Genomic DNA, 19382 nt, shown 5'->3' on the forward strand with positions numbered 1-19382 from the left:
CACCCGGGAACAGTGCCTCTTTTTGTGAGTACCTTATGGAGTTTTCTAATCCACAAGCTAAGAGTGGGATTTTGCGAGGTAGCTGGTTGCCTCAGAGCTATGGCACACAAGATTAAAATGCCCTATATGAATGGCTCTCCCTAAAGGTTTTGGACCAACATTGAATCTGAGTGGTACATTGGCCGAAGTTCTATGATCACTGTACTGAATTTATGCTTACCTCTTTGGTTTATCCACTGTTCACCATATCCTTGAAAGATCTCTACACAACCTTGTAGAGGAAGACTTGGATGAGAGGCAGAAACTTTGGTGATCGTATTTGCATGGGTAGGATGTGGCCTAACTGTCAGAGCGGTCGACCTTGAAGCTGGGGAACCGGGTTCATGTCTTGGCAGGGAACCTTAACATCCTGTGATTCTGGACAAATCACTTAATTTCCCTGTGCCTAACAAAACAGGAATGTGTCCGTCTGTAACGCAACTTGTGCTCATGTAAAGCACTCTGATACTTTTGGGTCAAAGTTTGCGCTATATAAAACTCTGAAAAAAAATATATATATACTCAATCACTGAGAAGTAGACTATTTTGCTGTGGCATAGGGTAGAGAAAGGAGATTGAGTGCTCAGTGTGTAGACCAGAACCAAGCACAACGATCCAGAGTATTGCCATGAGAAGATTGGTCAGATGATGACTGCTCAGAGCTGAGATGCTTCTCAGCTCAACCTGGGACCTGTACACTGAGAGTTATTCATTCCTTGTGTGAGAGCCCATGTACCTATGTACGGTCACTTCATCTGCACTTGCTCTGAGTAGAACTTCCACTGGCTTAAGTTCTCTTGAACACAATGTGATGGCCCATGTGCCTTTGGCCTTCATCGCTGCCCTGTGACCTTCAACTAGTGGTGCTGAGACCTGGTCAGAGGTTAGTTTAAACTAGGTTATAATAATAATAATAATCCACATTTGTAAAGCGCGAACAATCACCTGCAAGGGTCTCTAGGCGCTGGGGGCCGTCGGGAAGATTAAGCAAGCTATTGCCCAGAGTCACATGGTGCTGGGCTAATCTGCCGCCGGCACCGGGGATCAAACCGTGATCCCCAGATTCCGGAGTCCGTTGCCCTGGCCGCGGCGCCACACCTCTTATGTTTATAGAGTATACCTCTTTCACTCAAAGGGCATAGTGCCACTGTGAAGACAGGAATAGTGATGAAGCAGAACCCAGATATAACAAACCTGATAAACTGAGGGGCTAACAAGCTATGGCAAGTTGTTGGGAGAGCCAGATTTTTAGATCTATTCTGAGCTTTAGAATGTTCACTTCTAGGAGTAGAGCTAACTGCAGAGAAATTGAAAGAACTGTTGCAGCTGAAGAAAATGCAGGACTCCGAAGGGTTGTGGTCACATGATGGAAAATCTTAGTGTCCTAGTTGAGGTATCCCACTTGAAGTGCTGTCTGAAAGGTGTAGCTTTAACCGCATTAAACACTTTGAGAGGCGTTTTAAGACAAGGAAGAGAGCAGCTGGGTTATAGATGACTGCACTGCCTAGACATGTCACTCAATGGTAGTTAGAGTATTGTCCACCTCAGATGGCCAGCTGCCAAATGACCATAGATTATATTTACATTCACAGGGGTATGAGAGACAATACGTTGTCGTTTTCTTTACAGTATATACACAAGGTACAAATAACCTACACCTACACCTAACCTGCTCATAAGCGCTTTATTGGCTTTCTTACCTTGCCCTGAAGAAGCCCATGCTTGGGCGAAACGCTTTGGCTGTATTGAAGTCTGAGCATTTCAAGATTAAAGACCAACTAAGAATACGAGCATCAGCGTGGACTCTCTAATTATTTGTAGCTTGTGTATATACTTTGAGAGGCGTCCATTAAACATGCTTTTTAATCTGCAAAAATGCTGCGTGGTTATGGCTGGAGAGATATGGGAACGCAAACCCACATGTCTCTGCTCTTGTCACTTCTTATGTTTATTTCAGAGGCACCCGTGGTGGGGAGGTGTTTGTTCCTGGAGTTGGCAGGGCACTTTCTGGTGTTATCGATATGATATGAAGCATTCTTTCCCTAACCTGCAGGTGCTGGACACAGACTACTTTTCTTTGAGTGAATGTGCTTACAACAGATGCACTTTTTCAGAGCATTCAGTGGTTCTACATATGTGTGATTCTCAATATCTGCTGATGGTTTGACCTGATTCTGGGAGATTGATTGCTGAAATTCTTTGTAATAGTATGCCTAGTGTGTCACAGCCATTCCAGGTTGGTAGTTCTGTGAAACCTTCACAAGTCAACAATGCGATGATCTTTCCTGTGATTTCTCCCCCCATCGTCTTCCTATTTAACTAGTTTTAGAAGGTGATTGAGTGCATAGCAATGACTCTCCATGTTGGCTCTCTATCTACTTCCTTCTGCTACCTCTTTTTTTGCTACGTCTGCTGTTCCTGTTGCCTGTCTTCATCCGCTTGCCTGAACTTCAAGAGGGTTTAGTCTACTCTGTTTTTCCTCTGGAAATTTGAGTTTTTTCCTATCTGAATTTCTCGAGCCCTCCTGGTTTGGTGTTAACATATCATTCTGGAGTAAGGAACCAATGAGAAGAATGACAAGCCATTTCTAGGAAACCCAGAAAAGAAATAGAGATTTAACTTCACAAAGAGTAGTGATTGTGAGTATTTCTCACCAAGCTCTTTATGGACAAGAATCGGCGTTTCTGGTTCTAAGATTCTGCTGGTCTCGAAATTGGCAACTAAGATTATCTATTATCTTCTTATCTTCTGTTCTGTTCTTTATTACAGGAAAAGGAGTGGACCCACCTTCTCTGCAGTACGTGGATTCTTGTAGACTTTCCATACTCATATTCAGCTAAAGGCCACGGATGACAATTTTACATTTGGAAGATACTTTTACATGTTTGGCTTTTGCACTTTTGAAATACATGTGTGAATGTTATGATTCAGCCACACTTCCACTAAACAAGCATGTTTTAAATTGCATGTACTTTTTTCCTTTTGTCCAGGTGGATGGATTTGCACCAAATTTAGCATTCAGTTGACATAGTCATAAGGGGCAGCATGCAAATTTTCATGCAGATCTGTGCAGGGGTGAAAAGGTAAGCAAGTGAAAAAAAGCTGTATTTTATCATTTTAGCTCCCATAGGAAATTGCACTTTTGCCTACAGTCCAAACCGCAAATTGAATTTACTCTGCACTTGGCACGAAAGTAGAATGTTAATCACAAAGTGTGATGTTGTTTGTTAGGTGTAAATTCATTCAGTAGTTTTTGAGATATTAGTGTTAAAACATAGTTTCCAGTTGTGCTTGAAAAGGTTAACATTGTAGTATTACATGTGGGGTTCATGGATGCTCTGTGGATCCAGAATTTCTCAACAAATTCTCATGGGATGAGGATGCCTCTTCTCCCATCGTCCCTTTCAGATCCGCAGTTCCAGAATTGGTACCGCAAATCAAAGTGATCAGATTGGCTGCTGCAAGAGAAACATTTATTTTGTGGTGTCCTTTCAGTATGCAGGGAAATGTCCCTGTGTCCAGAAAAAAAGTAAAACGTTGTGTAAGAGGACAGGGTAGGCATACCATGCATTCCAGGGAATAGAGGGGTACACCCAATGGATCTTCTATGCAGTAAATATTAAAAAAAGTTATTTGTTATGGGATCTGCTGTACTTTTTAAAGAATTTGTGAATCTCTGACATCAAAAATGCTGACCAGTGTCTGCTGTAAAAAGAGAGGTACAGCTTACCCCAATCGGCATTATAGAATTTGGGGATCCTGAAAATGTTCTCTGATCCAAGCATAATGTTTTTGCAGAGGTGCAGAAATGAAATGGATTTGTAACTGCAATCTTCCAAAAAGGTGACATGGGTAAGAAATGTTTGCAGTACCCAGACATGATGCTCACTCTACATTGGCAATTCCAAACAAGGATCTGCGAATCCAAAAAAAGCCAGGCTAAAGCCAAAGCTCTATTGGCCAACACTTGACCTCTTGCAGGGTTGGGCACATGGTTGACTAAGAACCAGGCCCAACGGACAGCCTCTGCTGTGCACAGCCGATGGCTTTGCGAAGCAGATGTTGATCAACTCCTGCTGCACACAGCCTTGCACCGTCTTCAAAACAACAATTTTCCAAAGGTACTGAAACAAGGAAAAGAGCTATCAAGAGACTAATATGGCTGGCGGCATGAGCTATGGCCTATTCTGCATGCGTTGTTAACCATAACTCGACAATTTCATTGGTTTACTGGGTTTGGGCCATAACCATATCTTTTAACCATGGTTTAGTAAATATATATGTATACTTACACACACATATATGAATGTGTGTATATATCTATATTTAAATCTAATATATATGTTCACTGAAAAAAAATCAATGTCTGTTAAAACATAATTTTAAATGAGGAAAAACACGGAAATTCACCAGTTATTGTTATCTCCAGTAATTATAACTGGTGTCATAAAATAACTATGTTGTAACTTTGCACCCGTCTGACGAATGTCCACGAAACTTTCCAGACCTACTGCCCCCATTTTCATTCTTGGAGTATTGAAAGTTTTGCAGCGTTTGGTCAAGGGAGTTCAAAGAAAAAAGGGGGGGGGGGGTGTCACAAAACAGGCGTAAAAGCTAATGCATTTTACTTAGGCTTTTGCATTTCGCTTAACGCGAAAAAAATCAGTCGGACTTTGATGAAATTTAGAAGGATTATATATTATGATGCGCACATGATGCTGTGGGGTACTGCGATAAGTTTTTAATATGTTTTAAGGTTTTTTTTTAAACTATATGTGTGGTGCAGTAGTAACGCGGTACTCCTGAGGTACATAGTGATGATAAGTCATTGCTGATTGACAAATGACTGCCTTTACCAAAGTTAAAGTCAGTCAGCTTGTTTTCACCACGAGTTTCCCTGTGTTCTGTGTTACACCTTGTAATGCAGGTAAGTATTAGGTATGGTATTTTTTTTAATACCTATTACCACTTTATTAAAGTGGTAACAGAGAGGGAATTTTTTTTATAGGTTTATATATATATATATATATATATTTTTTTTTTACAGAGTACCGCAGTACCCAAACAAATATATAAAAATAGATTTTAATTTAGAAAAAACACTATGACGCTATATTTAGTAAATATACAGGCACACGCATCAAAGGAGAAGCCGGTCGCAAACGGGCAGATTCTCAGAATCTGCCCCTTTGCGACCGGTATTTTTGCATTTGGGACGCATCATCCCAAATGCAAAAATCGCAATTTAAGGAATCTCTAAATTGCGATTACTTAAATTGCGATTGCATTTAAGGAATCCCAAATTGAGATTCCTTAAATGCAATGCATTAAAGTAAAAATAATTATCGATTTCGCTAATAGGGGGAGCAAATTACCATGAAGTTGAACTTCATGGTAATTTGCAAAAACTTTGAAAAATGCACAAAAGTGCATTTTTCAAAGTTTAATGTTGCGCACACACATGCCCTTAAGGCATGTGTGTGTGCAACATATTTGCACAGATCAATTTCAGGGGTGCAAAAGGGTGTCATTTTGACACCCTTGCACCCTTGAAATTGCATGAGCAATTTGCGAGTACCTACTGGTACTCGCAAATTGCTCATGCAATCTCCAATTCATTCCTATGGGCCTGGAGGCCCATAGGAATGAATGGGACAGCATTCCTTAATTGCGACTCGCAATTTGCGAGTCGCAATTAAGGAATGTGTAGGAATCGCTATTTTTATAGCGATTCCTACATGCATAGGCTTTTACAATTCCTTAATTGCGATTCCTTAATAATCGCAATTAAGGAATCTCAAAAGCCTACGTTGATGCATGTGGCAGAATGTGTGCTAAATTGCATTTTCCAATTTTAACATATTTAAAGATGTTGAAAAAAGGGTACAGAGTAGTGCATTAATTACTATAACTTACAGCGCTACATAAAATAAAACTCTGTTCCCCATAGGATGCTACAAAAATGGTACCGTTGTAGTACCGCGCAACTCCCTATTTATACAAAAAGTTATAAAGACACTTATAAATATTATGCAAAACCTATTACCACTTTAGTAAAGTATTAATAAGTAGGGCAAACTAAACCAATTACTCACCTACATTTGAAGGTGTACTTAAAAACAACATGCTGGACTTGAACTTTTGTAAAGGCAATCATTAGCCAATCAGTTAATGATTTGGCATCACTATCTACCGTGGTAGTACAGCGAAATACACCCATATTTTGCAAATTTACCGCATAAACTGATCTCAAAAACCTTAAATACATTAAAAGTTCTAAAACAGTTACACTATTACCTGCACTGCCGTATAAAAGCATCTGCGCACCATAATATCTAATCCTGCTAAGTTTAAACCATATCCGAATGACTGATTTTGCAATATACACCTTTAAATAGATTAAGCAACATGCTTTTACCACTGTTTGGGACCCCCATAGCATTTACATATTATGGTATATAGTTTGGCAAAAAAATCGATCTTTAGACACACTTTAATGCTACATTTCTGTTAATTTACACACTCCACTTTAAGCCACTACAATGTGCGGTATTTACAGTATGCTACTACACTTTACAACACTACAATAAACAACACTACAGTAAACTCTAATCCACTGTACTATACTTCACTCTACTCTACCCAGCAGGACTGTACACCACTATACTTTATGCTATTATACTGTTCCCCACTGTATTATATTACACGTTACACTTTTGTGTACGCCAGTTTAGTGGACGCCCCTAAACTGTACTGCTCACAACTCTACACTATTCCACTTACGCGATTTATGCTATTCCCAGGGGTGGCTCCTCTGCTATGGCGGAGGAGCGTCGCCCGACTCCTTTTAAGCGGTTTATGTGGCTAAAAAGCACAAACATCACTTACTCAAATCTAGACCTGAAATATTAATATGCTAGATCTACATCTGATGCAAAAAAGGGGATTCTTTCTAATGACATCATTTTCTATACCAGAAAACGGGCATGCTGGCGGAATGTCCTTTATTCTATGCTTCGAATAAAGGAAAACCCCACATGGTCTCAAATTAATAACTTCACCATCACCTTTCCTCAAAGCTAATGCCACCATCACTCTCTACAATAATGGTATCATCTCATACAAGCCTCTAAGTCCAATTTAGCCAAGATGGACTATATTTTCCGTACCCTCAAGAAAGCTGTGTCTACTAACTCCTCTGATTCCTTTACACACCCTTCTAATTCATTGGACCTTTCCAGCTCACTTCCCTCCACTTCAGGGGATACTTCAAGTTCTCATAATTCCTTTCACCCCGTTGCGGATTTTGGGGAGACTCAATCCTCTGTAGTAGTCTCGCACTCCAATCAACCATCAACACAACTGGATGGCGGCCTTAATGTTCCACCCATCTTGCCGATAGCAAGCCCGATTCTGGGCGTTTCCCTAATCGGGATGCCCTCTCAAGACATACTCCCTCTTCTCTCTGCCAATGATCTCCCATCCTGGGCCTCACTATCTACGCCTTCTCTACCGACGGAGCACAAAAGGCCGCCCTCAATGGTATCGACTTATCCTTACACACTCAACCTCCCTATGAGCATCTCCATTACACAACACAACTGGCCCTCCACCCTCCTTCCCTCCCCTGCCACTCCTTCCAATCGAGCAGGGTTTCTGCAAGATTTTAAGGACACAGCCCCGCCCCGGAACCTTCGCATTCCCACCTCACTTCATCCAGAGATCCCTCGAGGTCCCTCCTCTCCACCGGATCCCTCCCCTCAGTTTCTATCCCTGAACCAACACTCAGGCCTGGCTGAGCGTCTGGACAAGTTATCACTCCTAGTGAACCTTCTCTCTCATGAATTCCATGAACTGATAGCCCTCTCACTTGACCATCTACCCTTGCTCAGTTCTCTTATTTCCCTAAGAAAGCTGCCCACAGTCCCCGCCAGCGCACCCATTTCCTTGACCAGCACTCCTCGCACCTTATCTCTAAAACCTTATCCCTCCCTAACCCCACCCTAGAAGAATGATGGTCGAGCTAAGTTGTGACCAGGGAAATCGATGATCTACTCCTCTCTTACTCTATCTCTCTAGACACTGAGAAGATCCCTATGGCCCAAATTCAAACCATTCACGCCAACCCACACAGGGAACCCTTTAACAACCGCAGAGTCGTCAATAGAGACAACCTCAAGTAAGTGAACATCACTCAGACTCCTACATTACACACGCCTATACGTCTGAAATGTGCAATTCTCAATTGTAGATCAGCAAGCAAACATGCCTCAGATATCTTCGACCTGATCCAAAACAATGTGCTAGGTATCATCATCCTCACGGAAACATGGCTAAATCCTTTCTCCACCGCTATCTTAGACCTCTTAGTGCCTCCTAGTCATGACATAATCCGTCTAGACAGATCTAAGAAGCAGGGCGGTGGACTAGCTTGTATACACTGGAACACACTATCTGTTTCCCACATGGAGACCTTCACCTCATCCGCAGTTGAATACCTTTGCCTCAACATATCTAGTAATCACCTCCCGGTTTGCAAACTTCATACTTTCTACCACCCTCCTGGCGATAACTTCCTCTTCATTGAACAACTAACGGAAACCATCTCTTCCAATGACGACACCTCAGTATTCCAAATCTACCTCAGTGATTTCAACCTTTACTGGTCTAATCCTACTGACCAAGCGGTGATCTGCCTAAACTCATTCTTATCTGATCTGGACCTTACCGAATTCTGTGACCGGCCAACTCACAACAAAGGAGAAATTCTGGACCTCATCATTTCAAAAGGTAATACCATCACATTGGAGGACATTACCCCATGTGATTGGTCAAACCATTACAGCATCTTCTTCTTTATTAACAGGGAGGTGATACGGAAAAGAGATCAACTGATAAAAATTAAACAGTGGAAAAGAGACCTCAGGAATATTAACACGGAATGTCTAGCAATCTAATGTAAATATGCCTTGTCTACCCAAGATGACATGACTGATGTACATGATCTCACTGACTTCTATAACTCCACTATCTCTGGTATCATGGGTTAAATAGCACCTTTACAACAAAGAAAATGCCTCCTCCACAATCTCCAAACCCTGGTTTTAACGACAACCTAAACTCTGAACGCCGCAATTTAAGGGCAGCTGAATGTTTATGGAGATCAAAACCTTCCATGGATCATCTAAAGGTCCTTAGATCGGTTAGGAGCTACTACAATAAAAAAAAAATCAAGACTACTAAGGCTGATTACTTTAGAGCCCAACTTATTCAAGCCTCAAATCGCCCTAAGAAACTTTTTGAAATAGTCAAACAACAATCAGCGAAAGCACCCAACCACTCTGACTCAGGAGACAACTCTCCTTCATGCAACGATCTGGCTGTTTTCTTTATGGAGAAAACTAAACTCATCAGTATTGACATTGAATCTAAGAAGGCCCTTCTTACATCATATGAGAGTGCGGTTAATCCTGCCCTCTCTGAGAGACTAAAGCCTCTTAGTATTAGCCCCAAGAACAAGGCCACTCGGGGCTCCTCCACTCCCCTCAGTGAAAATGACATCTACAAAACCCTTCTTAGCATCAACCCTTCTAATCACTTCAGCAACCCGTTGCCACCGTCTGTCTTCAAAGAAATCAAGGATGCCTTCATCCCCCTTTGGACGAAGTTTGTCAACTCTTCTTTATCTCAAGACAAGAGCCCCGAATGTCTAAAAGCAGCTCAGGTTTCATCCATTCTTAAAAAACCTGATGTAGACAGAACTGATCTCAACAACTTACGTCCCATCTCCAACATCCCCACTCTGGCTAAGCTCCCTAGAAAAATGCGTGCAATCGCAACTCTGCACGCACATTGAGAATTTTAATCTCTTGGATCAACTTCAATGTGGTTTTTGGAGCGGTCATAGCACTGAATCGGCGCTCACTTACATTATGGATGACATTTTAAAAATGTTAGACCATAATGAATCCTGCCTCCTAATCCTCCTTGACCTTTCCTCAGCATTCGACATGGTTAATCACGATGACCTCTTAGCCATTCTGGAACACAGGATGGGCCTTTCCGGTCTGATATTCCAATGGTTGTCGTCCTTCCTTCACAATAGATCCCAATGAGTCAAGGTGAATCAGTCCCTGTCCCAGCCTTTTACAGTCTCCATGGGGGTCCCTCAAGGGTCTGCCCTTTCTCCCATACTCTTTAATATTTTCCTGGAACCGTTAGCGAATGCTCTAAACTCCATGAACATTCTTTTTTATATGTAAGCGGATGAAAAACTGCCTAACTGAGAACCACCTCCTGCTCAACACCGCCAAATCAGAATTCCTTTCCATAACTCCTCCTAATCACACCCCCAAGATAGACCTCTTGATGAAACACCTCACTGCCTTCAACTGCTCCCCTCATATCATTGATTCAGCTAAATCTCTCGGAATCACCTTGGACTCGCACTTGAACATGTAGAATCATATTAGTAAGATGTGCAAGGGTGCTAACCACCAAATGAGGATTCTTACAAATCTAAAACCATTCCTTCGTCAAGAGGACTTCAAAGCAGGTGGTTCAAGCACTTGTCCTGCCGAGGCTAGACTATGGTAGCGCTATGCTCTGTGGGCTCCCCAAATATACCTTGGCCCCACTCAGAGCTTCCTTGAATGCCGCTGCCAGACTGATTACTGGTACAAAAAGAAAACACATATCCTCAGCCCTAAGATCTCTAAATTGGTTCCCTAGGAAGCAAGAATACAACTAAAGATTGCTTATTTGACGCACAAAGCCCTCCATTTCAAAACCCCTGGTTACCTGGCTCAAAAACTAGAACTATCAGGAGAGGGTAGACCATCAAGAAGTGCAAATTCTCTTCTATTGAAACCTCAGACCTTTCGCAAAAAGAGAACGACACTCTGAGCTTTCTCTGGCTCAGCACTGAAGATCTGGAACTCACTTCCACCGGAAATCCGCAGAATCCCCTACATGGCTGCTTTCAAACATGCAGTAAAAATAATTCTAATGAACAAGTTTTTGCCTTAAATGGCCATGGTTCGTCTGCTTTCTAAATGACTCCTAATTACACTTTTTTTGGCCTAACAACTGTAATGCTCAGGGTTGTCTGTCATACCCTACTAAGTAATGTTTGTTCTCATCCTGGTACATTGCTATTGTTTATTATTTTATTCTCTGTTACCCCCTCTGCAATTTCCCCTTTTTACTATGTTCTTCCCTTCCATTATGTGAAGCGCTCTGATACCCTTCGGGGTCTTGTTCGCGCTATACAAAACTTTATAAATAAAAAATAAATAAGCAGTGAGAAACATAAAATAACAATACCTTAGAGTTATTTTCATTTTATGTTTCGTGTCCTGCTGCATTGCGGTAGGAGGGTGGGCGGGGCTGCCCTGCTCTCCGAGTAGGGCAGGGAACAGTGGTTTGCCCACTCCTGAGTGCGCAGTGACTGTTTGGTCGGTCCTCTCGGGCTAACCAAACTAGTCATACGCACTTCCCTATTCTTCCCTGTTCTCCATGCAGGCTGCATTACAGCCTGCATGGAGAACATGCCCACTCCTCCAGCCCCTGGCTGGGCGCCGTGTCACGGCACTCAGCTTAGGGGAGGGAGCCTGGCTTCCTGTTCCTGTTCCTGTTGGGGGCAGGAGAGCAGGAGAGCAGGAGCAGAGAAGACGGGGGGACCCAACCTCGAGGTAAGTTTTTAATTTTTTTTTATTTCCAATTCCCCCCCACCTTCGGGCCGGCTCCAAACTCTTCCAGCGCGAGGTCGCGCAGTTCCTTAGCCAATCCAGACACTGCTCTCATGCTGCATGAGAGAAGTGTCTGGATTGGCTGGAGCAGGCTGCTTCAGCACTCCAAAGAGCACGGAAGGCCTGTGCCTGCTCTCCAACACAGCAGCCGAATGGGTTGGACAGGTTGAATTACGCATGTCAGTTTGGCCGTAGCAAGGTAGCCGGCCAAACCGACATGCTCAATTCATACTGAAGGGACCACTCGTCATTGCTGCCAGTCAGCAGCAATGACGTACTGGCCCTCTCTTTTTGGCAGAAAACTAGAAAAATAAAATGGTGATAAAATCCTTTTATTACCATTTTATTTTTCCAGCTTTCTGCAGCCGTGTGGGGAGGGGGGCAGCGCTCCTCTGTTCCCATGGAGGAACCGCTGCTGATTAATATCGCTGTGATTTATAAGTTTGACATCTAATGTTTGTGGAGCTTAATTTGAGTTTCTATACCAAACCTAAATAAAGTTTTCCTAACTATAACTGATGTGCAACCTTTGTTTTTTTGTTGTGAATATATATTCTACAGGTGGAGATGGTGCATGTGTAGTTAGGGTTAGGTCAGAGTTTCCAACAAAAATTGATTTTTGCTGTGGTTTAATGAATCTGCACAAAACGTTCGGGAAAAAAGTTCATCCACTGTGAGTTCAGCATGGTGCGTTTCATGCAGATCCGTCGAGCTGGGCCAAAAAAAGTATGGGATTCAGAGGCATTTCTTTAGGCAGACCCCTCCGCCCCCCAGCTTATAGAGATTTTGTGAATTGGATTTTCTCCGCAGTATAAATCGAAGCATGCAGTGCCCGAAACTGTCAGCATGTTGCGTGAAAAATAAAACCACGTGAAGCGCTTGTATATTTTTTGCATTACTCCGTGCGGTTACAGGTGCTGTCTGGCTATTGATTCTACAAACTCCACGCCACCACGATGGGCTTCCGTGCCCCTCCAATAAAGCTGCTTAAGCGGAAAAGAAGTTTCTTTTGTGCTCCCTGCTCAGAACTAATCAGTTCGGCTGTCTCCTTGCCCAAGGACATGCTCAGTTAACTGCATACATTTGTGAGGAAGACGATGGCCTCCCATTATTCTTCCTTCTCCTCCTCCTAAAATTGGGAATTGCACCTGGGATGTTAGAAGAGAACAAGGATGGCAAGCTTTTTTTTTTTTTTTTATCCTTATCTACCTAGCATATCTAGGTGATTTGCTGAGATATACTGAGCTCGATTCACAAAGGGATTTACGACTCGTAAAGTTACGAATTAGGAGTCTCCGCACTGGGGCGGAATCTCCGTACGGCGCACTCTCTGCAATGCGCCGTACAGCGATTCCACCCCAATGCGGAGTTTATGCCACAAGAGCTTTCCATGTCGTAAGTCCCTTTGTGAATCGGGCCCACTGTGTAGATGAATCCCACTGTATCCTGATATGTACATTGTGAGTTATAGGTGCTTGGAGTTTCGTATGTAGCACCACATCACTCTGCAGAAATTGAGCCTTAACATCTGAGACAATTGTTTGAATGTCAGAGAACACTGGACTGGAACACTCCGAATTCCTTTTAAAAAGGTCGCATTTGTAAAATTTATCAGTGGCTATTCACTAATTACATAGACACAAAGCTGTTCCCAAGAGAGCTCCTAGGTCATGACCATGTCCTGTTAGGAAACAACCTTTACAACGCAGTCATTACATCGCTCTACCTTTACAACGCATTCATTACAACACAACATCCTTTACATCGCATGCTATTACAACGCAGCCACTACATCGCATGTCACTACAAGGCATGTCATTACAACGCATGTCACTAGAACGCATGACATTACAACGCAATAAAAGGTAAGTAATGGGAAATATTTTACCCCTACACTATCCAACACTTACCCTACTGTTGCACTCACTGGAGTGGGAATAGTAATTTTTGCCTCTACACTATCCAACGCTTACCCTCCTGTTGCATTCACTGGAGTTAGAATAGTAATTTTTACCCCTACACTATCCAACGCTTACCCTACTGTTGCACTCACTGGAGTGGGAATAGTAATTTTTACCCCTACACTATCCAACGCTTACCCTACTGTTGCACTCACTGGAGTGGGAATAGTAATTTTTACCCCTACACTATCCAACGCTTACCCTACTGTTGCACTCACTGGAGTGGGAATAGTAATTTTTACCCCTACGCTATCCAACACTTACCCTCCTGTTGCCTTAAAAGTAATATGCGTTGTAATGGCATGCGTTGTAATGGAATGCGTTGTAAATGTAGTTTCTAAAAATGCGTTGTGATGGCATGCAATGTAAAATCATGCATTGTAATGGATGTTGCGATGTAAAAACTGTGTTGTAAAGGCATGCGTTGTAAATGTTTGCGTTGTAACGTCATACATTCCATCCTGTTTCCTGTTGATGCCGAAACCTCTTTAGCTACAGTACTTCCCAGAATATGAACAGTGAGGGATGTTTGAGGCTCTGCAGTTATTACTAAGACCACAGAAGATAAAAACAGGATAGCATTGCACACAGGTTCAATTAGCACCTCAGTTTATTGAAATAACTCATTAACACTCACACCATTCTAAAAGAGCAGAATAACATCCCATTCCAAAGGGAGGAAAACGCCAGTGAGGGCTTCACATAGAGAAGAAATCAGGGGCATTATTCAGAATGTTTTTGGTGTCCCTCCTCTCTGTTTCCAACATAGAAACTTGCTTATCCAGATACCTCATATCTTGTTTACTCTTCACCACACATCCCTTGAAGTTCATCACCTCCTCCACAGATGTAATGTTCACCTCAATCAGCTGGGACGATGCCTTGTTTCATCAATACCTCTTAGTTTCCCCCTTGGAAAGTACTCAGCGGGGTCATCACCCACAGGAACCTGAGGAAGTGCTGTTTTTAATTCCCCAGTTTATTTCCCTTCAGTCACATGTCTGCAGGTCAGTTGGCTTATGACTGGCAGGAAAAGGAGAAAGGTTATTCTAAGCCCACAGCTTGTCTCACTGCCGCCTCTGTATCACGTGTTCTTAGTCAGTGACCATTGTTCCAACCTTTACACTATACATTGCCTGCCCACTTCTCCTTAACCTGCCAGCCTCCCCTTTCTTCATTGCCACACTGTTTGGTGCTGAAGAATTCCCCATGGTGCCAGTATGCCAGAGAGCATTGCAACAGCTCATCTGACTAAACAAGCATTAGCAAAGCCAATAGGTCTCACCTTTTGCCTTCACAAAAGAATCCTATTGGCTTTGCCAATGATTTTTGCTGCTGCTGCTGCTGCAAAAAATGCTATTGCTGATCAGCAGCGAAAAAAAGTGAAATGCATGTGCACGCATGTGTCATTACTTAAGAGTTGGGATGGTACCATGGCCTGTGGTCATTACGTATACATTCACAAGTGTGGTGACACATATGCATCAATATGCTAGTCCACTGTAATGGCATAGCTCATACGTCAACGCATGCAATGACACATGCATACATTATATGTCATGAGGCAGCTGATCTAAATGTCAAATTGAGTGTTAGATTTAAAAGTATTTTAGCAATAGATTGAATATGCCACCTTTTAAGATGTACACACTATCGGGGTCGATTCCGATGTCAGACGGAAAGCCTCCTCCTGACAGTCAGAATCTCCTCGACTGCGTCGGAACCCTTCCGACTGACTCGATCGATTTAAGTTCCAACCGTTTATGATGTTCACGGTAGGAACATCAACCGGTCGGGCGTTCCGAATCGGTTCCGACTGGCTCTTAGAGTATTCATCGTGTACCTCTATGGACAGCATTTCCGATCGACCGATTACGATGTTGATTTCCAACAGCCTTTCCGAGTCGGCCTGTCCGACACGAAAAGGCTGTCGGAAAGAGACTTTGGGGGCACCTAGCAGGGCCCCCTTCATCCTGCTGCCTCCCGTTGGGTGCCGAGGGAGTACCTAAGGGACCCCCTGTAAAAACCCTGCACTGTGTGACAGGCACAATGGGGTGCCCTAGACAGGGTGCAGGGTTTTGTGCACACACCCCATTTCCCCATAGGAGTCTGTGTTCTCGGGCGGAACACAGGCTCCCATAGGGAACAATGGGACTCTGACCGACACAGTGTTCAGTCGCATCGTTATCGGTCGGGCAGAACTGCCGACCGCAAGTCCGTCTGTCATGATCCCGAGACGGTGTCAGGCAGAATGTTTCCACATACATCTTAATTGGCCCCTATGTTCTATTCTTTTTTTCTTTTTTCTTTTTTGTCCTCATCTCACCATATAGCACCTGCAATGAGAAGCAGTAAGCCAACCAATATCCTGAACTCCCACTGGCGTCTGCATTTTGCATTAGCTATAGGCCTGCCCAGGCCAACTTCTTTTGAAGCTAGGTGTAATCATAGGACCTGGGTGTACTAAATCAATCTCAAGTCTCTGCCCCAGCTTAAGAGTGGTGACCAAATGCTGGTTTCCATACCATCCAAGTGTCCCAGATCTAATCGGGCAGCACTAAAGGAGGCTCTCAGCCATTTTTCATACAGTGGGGGTGCTGGATCTTTCCATAATCTACATATCTCTCTTCTGGCAATAAGTATTAAGTACATAAACAGGCCTTTTTGCATTACTGACATCCAGTCCGACAGTTCATTGCTAATGCCAAAAATTACTAACGGAAGGTTCAGGATGATCTTAACTTTAAAGATAGCATAAAGCGCATATTCCACTTGTTGCCAGAAGGACCTTAATTTCCCACAATCAAAAAAAATATGTAGATCATCAGCCGGGGCAAATTCACACCTTGGGCATTTTGCAGATACATATGGAGCGAACTTGGCTATTTTCTTGGGGGTGTAATATAGTCGGTTGATAACATAGAAATGGTTCTTTTTTAATGAAACAGGTTTAATTAGTTTATACAATGTAAGCAGAGAAGATTCATATAGTTCTACAGCCACACTGTCCAATACGGATAGGTTCTAAACCGACTGCAGTGGGGGAGACTTGGCCAAATCGGTTTCCACCAGTGATTTATACCAATGGCCTGCCTCTTTTTTGATGAGATTTGTATTTTGAAAAAGAGACTCTATTTCCCAATTTCCGCCTATATGATCTTTCTCTGCATTAAACCAGGAGACCAATTGGAGATATTTGAATCTTGAAAATAAGCTGCCAATTCGGGGCTTTAACACCTCCCATGGATGAACGCCTTTTGAGGAAATAAGATCAGACCAGATCGTAAGGCCAGCATCCTTTATAGGTTTCGCCAAGCAATCTTTCAGACAGGCAGGAAGCCCAGGGGAGTCCCAAATAGGGGCAAACTCTGAATAATAACGAATCCCCCACAGTCTCCTGATCTTATACCATCCATTTAAGGCTGTTTTTAATACCTTTAACCGTACCTTTTTGAAATATCTTGGGGCCCCAAACTTATATAGGAAGCCCCCTCCTCCTCCCTCAAGAATAGCCATTTCTTTCAAAATCATCCCCCAACTAGTATCACCCGGAGAGGTAAGTAATGCCCGATAATTTTTGAATTGGAACGATTGGGCATACCAAAGAAGATCAGGAAGAGCCAAACCTCCCTTCAAGAGTTTCCGCCTTAACTTCTTCCAGGAAATTCTTGATGATTTATTTGACCAAATGAAACTGCCAATTTTTCCTTGGATTTTACTGATATCACTATCTGAGAAACCAAGGGGAATGGTACTGAATAGATAGGTTATCTTTGGCAAAATTACCATTTTTATCAGGTTAACCCTTCCATAGATGGTTAAGGGCAGGTTTTTCCATCTTAAAAATAGATGTTCGATCTCATTTATCACTTTTTTCAAGTTAATCTTAGGGATATCTTCTATACTTTCCACTATAGTAACCCCGAGATATCTGAATTCCTTACTGGTACGGCCTGTCCAATTCTCGATGTTCCAGCACATCACCTCCGTTTTTGAGGAGTTGGAGAGATAACCTGAAAGAGCTCCAAACTCCTCCATAATTAAATCTACTCTAGGAAGGGCCTCATTTGGGTTACTGGTATAAACCAGCAGGTCATCAGCATATAGGGCTATCTTACTTCTATATAGATTAACAGTAAAGGGGATAATTACCTCGTCTAGTCTTATGGCCTGGGCCAGCGGTTCTATATACAGGTCGAATAGCAGGGGTGAAATAGGACATCCCTGCCTTGTACCCCTAGTTATTACAAAGCTGGATGTTAACAGGCCATTTAGCAAGATTGTAGCAGAGGCTCCCTGATAGCAGTTGGACAAGGTGTGGATAAAAGTTAAGCCCAGGCCCATTATTTTCAGAAGTTCCCATAGGAAGATCCAGCAGACGCGATCAAAGGCTTTGGCTGCATCAAATGCAGCGACAGCCAAGGGCTCCAACCTTGCTATTGCTAGATCAATGCTACCAATTAACTGCAAAGTCTGATCTTGAATATATCTGCCGGGGATGAAACCTTTTTGGTCCCCATTTATCAAGAATGGAATTACCTTGACCAATCTCCCTGCCAAAATACTCATAAAGATCTTATAATCAGCATTAAGGAGGGAGATCGGTCTATATGAATCTACTTTTCGGGGATCTTTCCCGGGTTTTAGGACGAGCACGATCGTGGCCTCTTTCCATGAGTTTGGGACTCTACCATTTGGGCAGTATATTGAGTTGAATAGTCCGCACATCCCCGAGAGTAGTTCGTTCAGTAATATTTTATATATTTCACCCGGGAGGGCATCTGTCCCAGCGGCTTTATTGCGCTTGACCTTGCTAATATATAGTTTTACTTCTGGCTCTGTTATAGGGGCATCTATAGTAAGACGGCTGCTTTCAGTTAAGATAGGTAATTCTTTAAGTTGCAACCACTTTTGAATATTATCTGAGTTTGGTATAGTCTCCTCTCTATATAGATCTGAAAACAAGGATACAAGACATCTCTGCATGTCCTCCCATTTTCCTGAACTCTCTCCACTCTCGTCAATTATTAATTAATTGATGTTATTTTTAGCTCGGTCTGCCCTTGCTTTCCAGGCTAAAATAGCCCCCGCTTTTTCACCATATTCAAAATGCTGCATATTTTGGACAGACCACTGTGCCTTGATTTTTGCCTCTAATTTTCCTCTATAGACCTGTTGTAGATATTCAAGATCTTTATTAACTTGTATCATTTTTCCTTGTGGGTACTGGGGGTTATTTAACCTTTCAGCTTCCAATTTACTTATATGATCTTCCAAACTTTTAAAGATTGATAATTCTTCTCTGTTTTTTGAACAGATCAAACTATGGAGTTGGCCTCGTAAGTTTGCTTTAAAAGCATCCCAAACAAATTCCAGAGAGGTGGAGCCTAGATTAAGTCGGAAGTAGTCTACTGTGGAGGCTTTAAGTGTATTGATTATATCAGTGTTAGAGAGCATTGCCCGTTTTAGTGTCCATCTAGGATTGGGGGTTCTCCTTCCCCCTGAATATAAAAAAAGAGAAGAATATAGGAGCGTGGTCGGAGAGAATGGAAGGGAGGATCGAGATATCAAGAATATTCTCCATGATAGACCTATCAGCTAAGAGATAGTCAATTCTTGAAGAATGACCGTA

The sequence above is a fragment of the Triturus cristatus genome, chromosome 10 (assembly GCF_964204655.1).
Source record: "Triturus cristatus chromosome 10, aTriCri1.1, whole genome shotgun sequence".
Classification (NCBI taxonomy): Eukaryota; Metazoa; Chordata; class Amphibia; order Caudata; family Salamandridae; genus Triturus; species Triturus cristatus.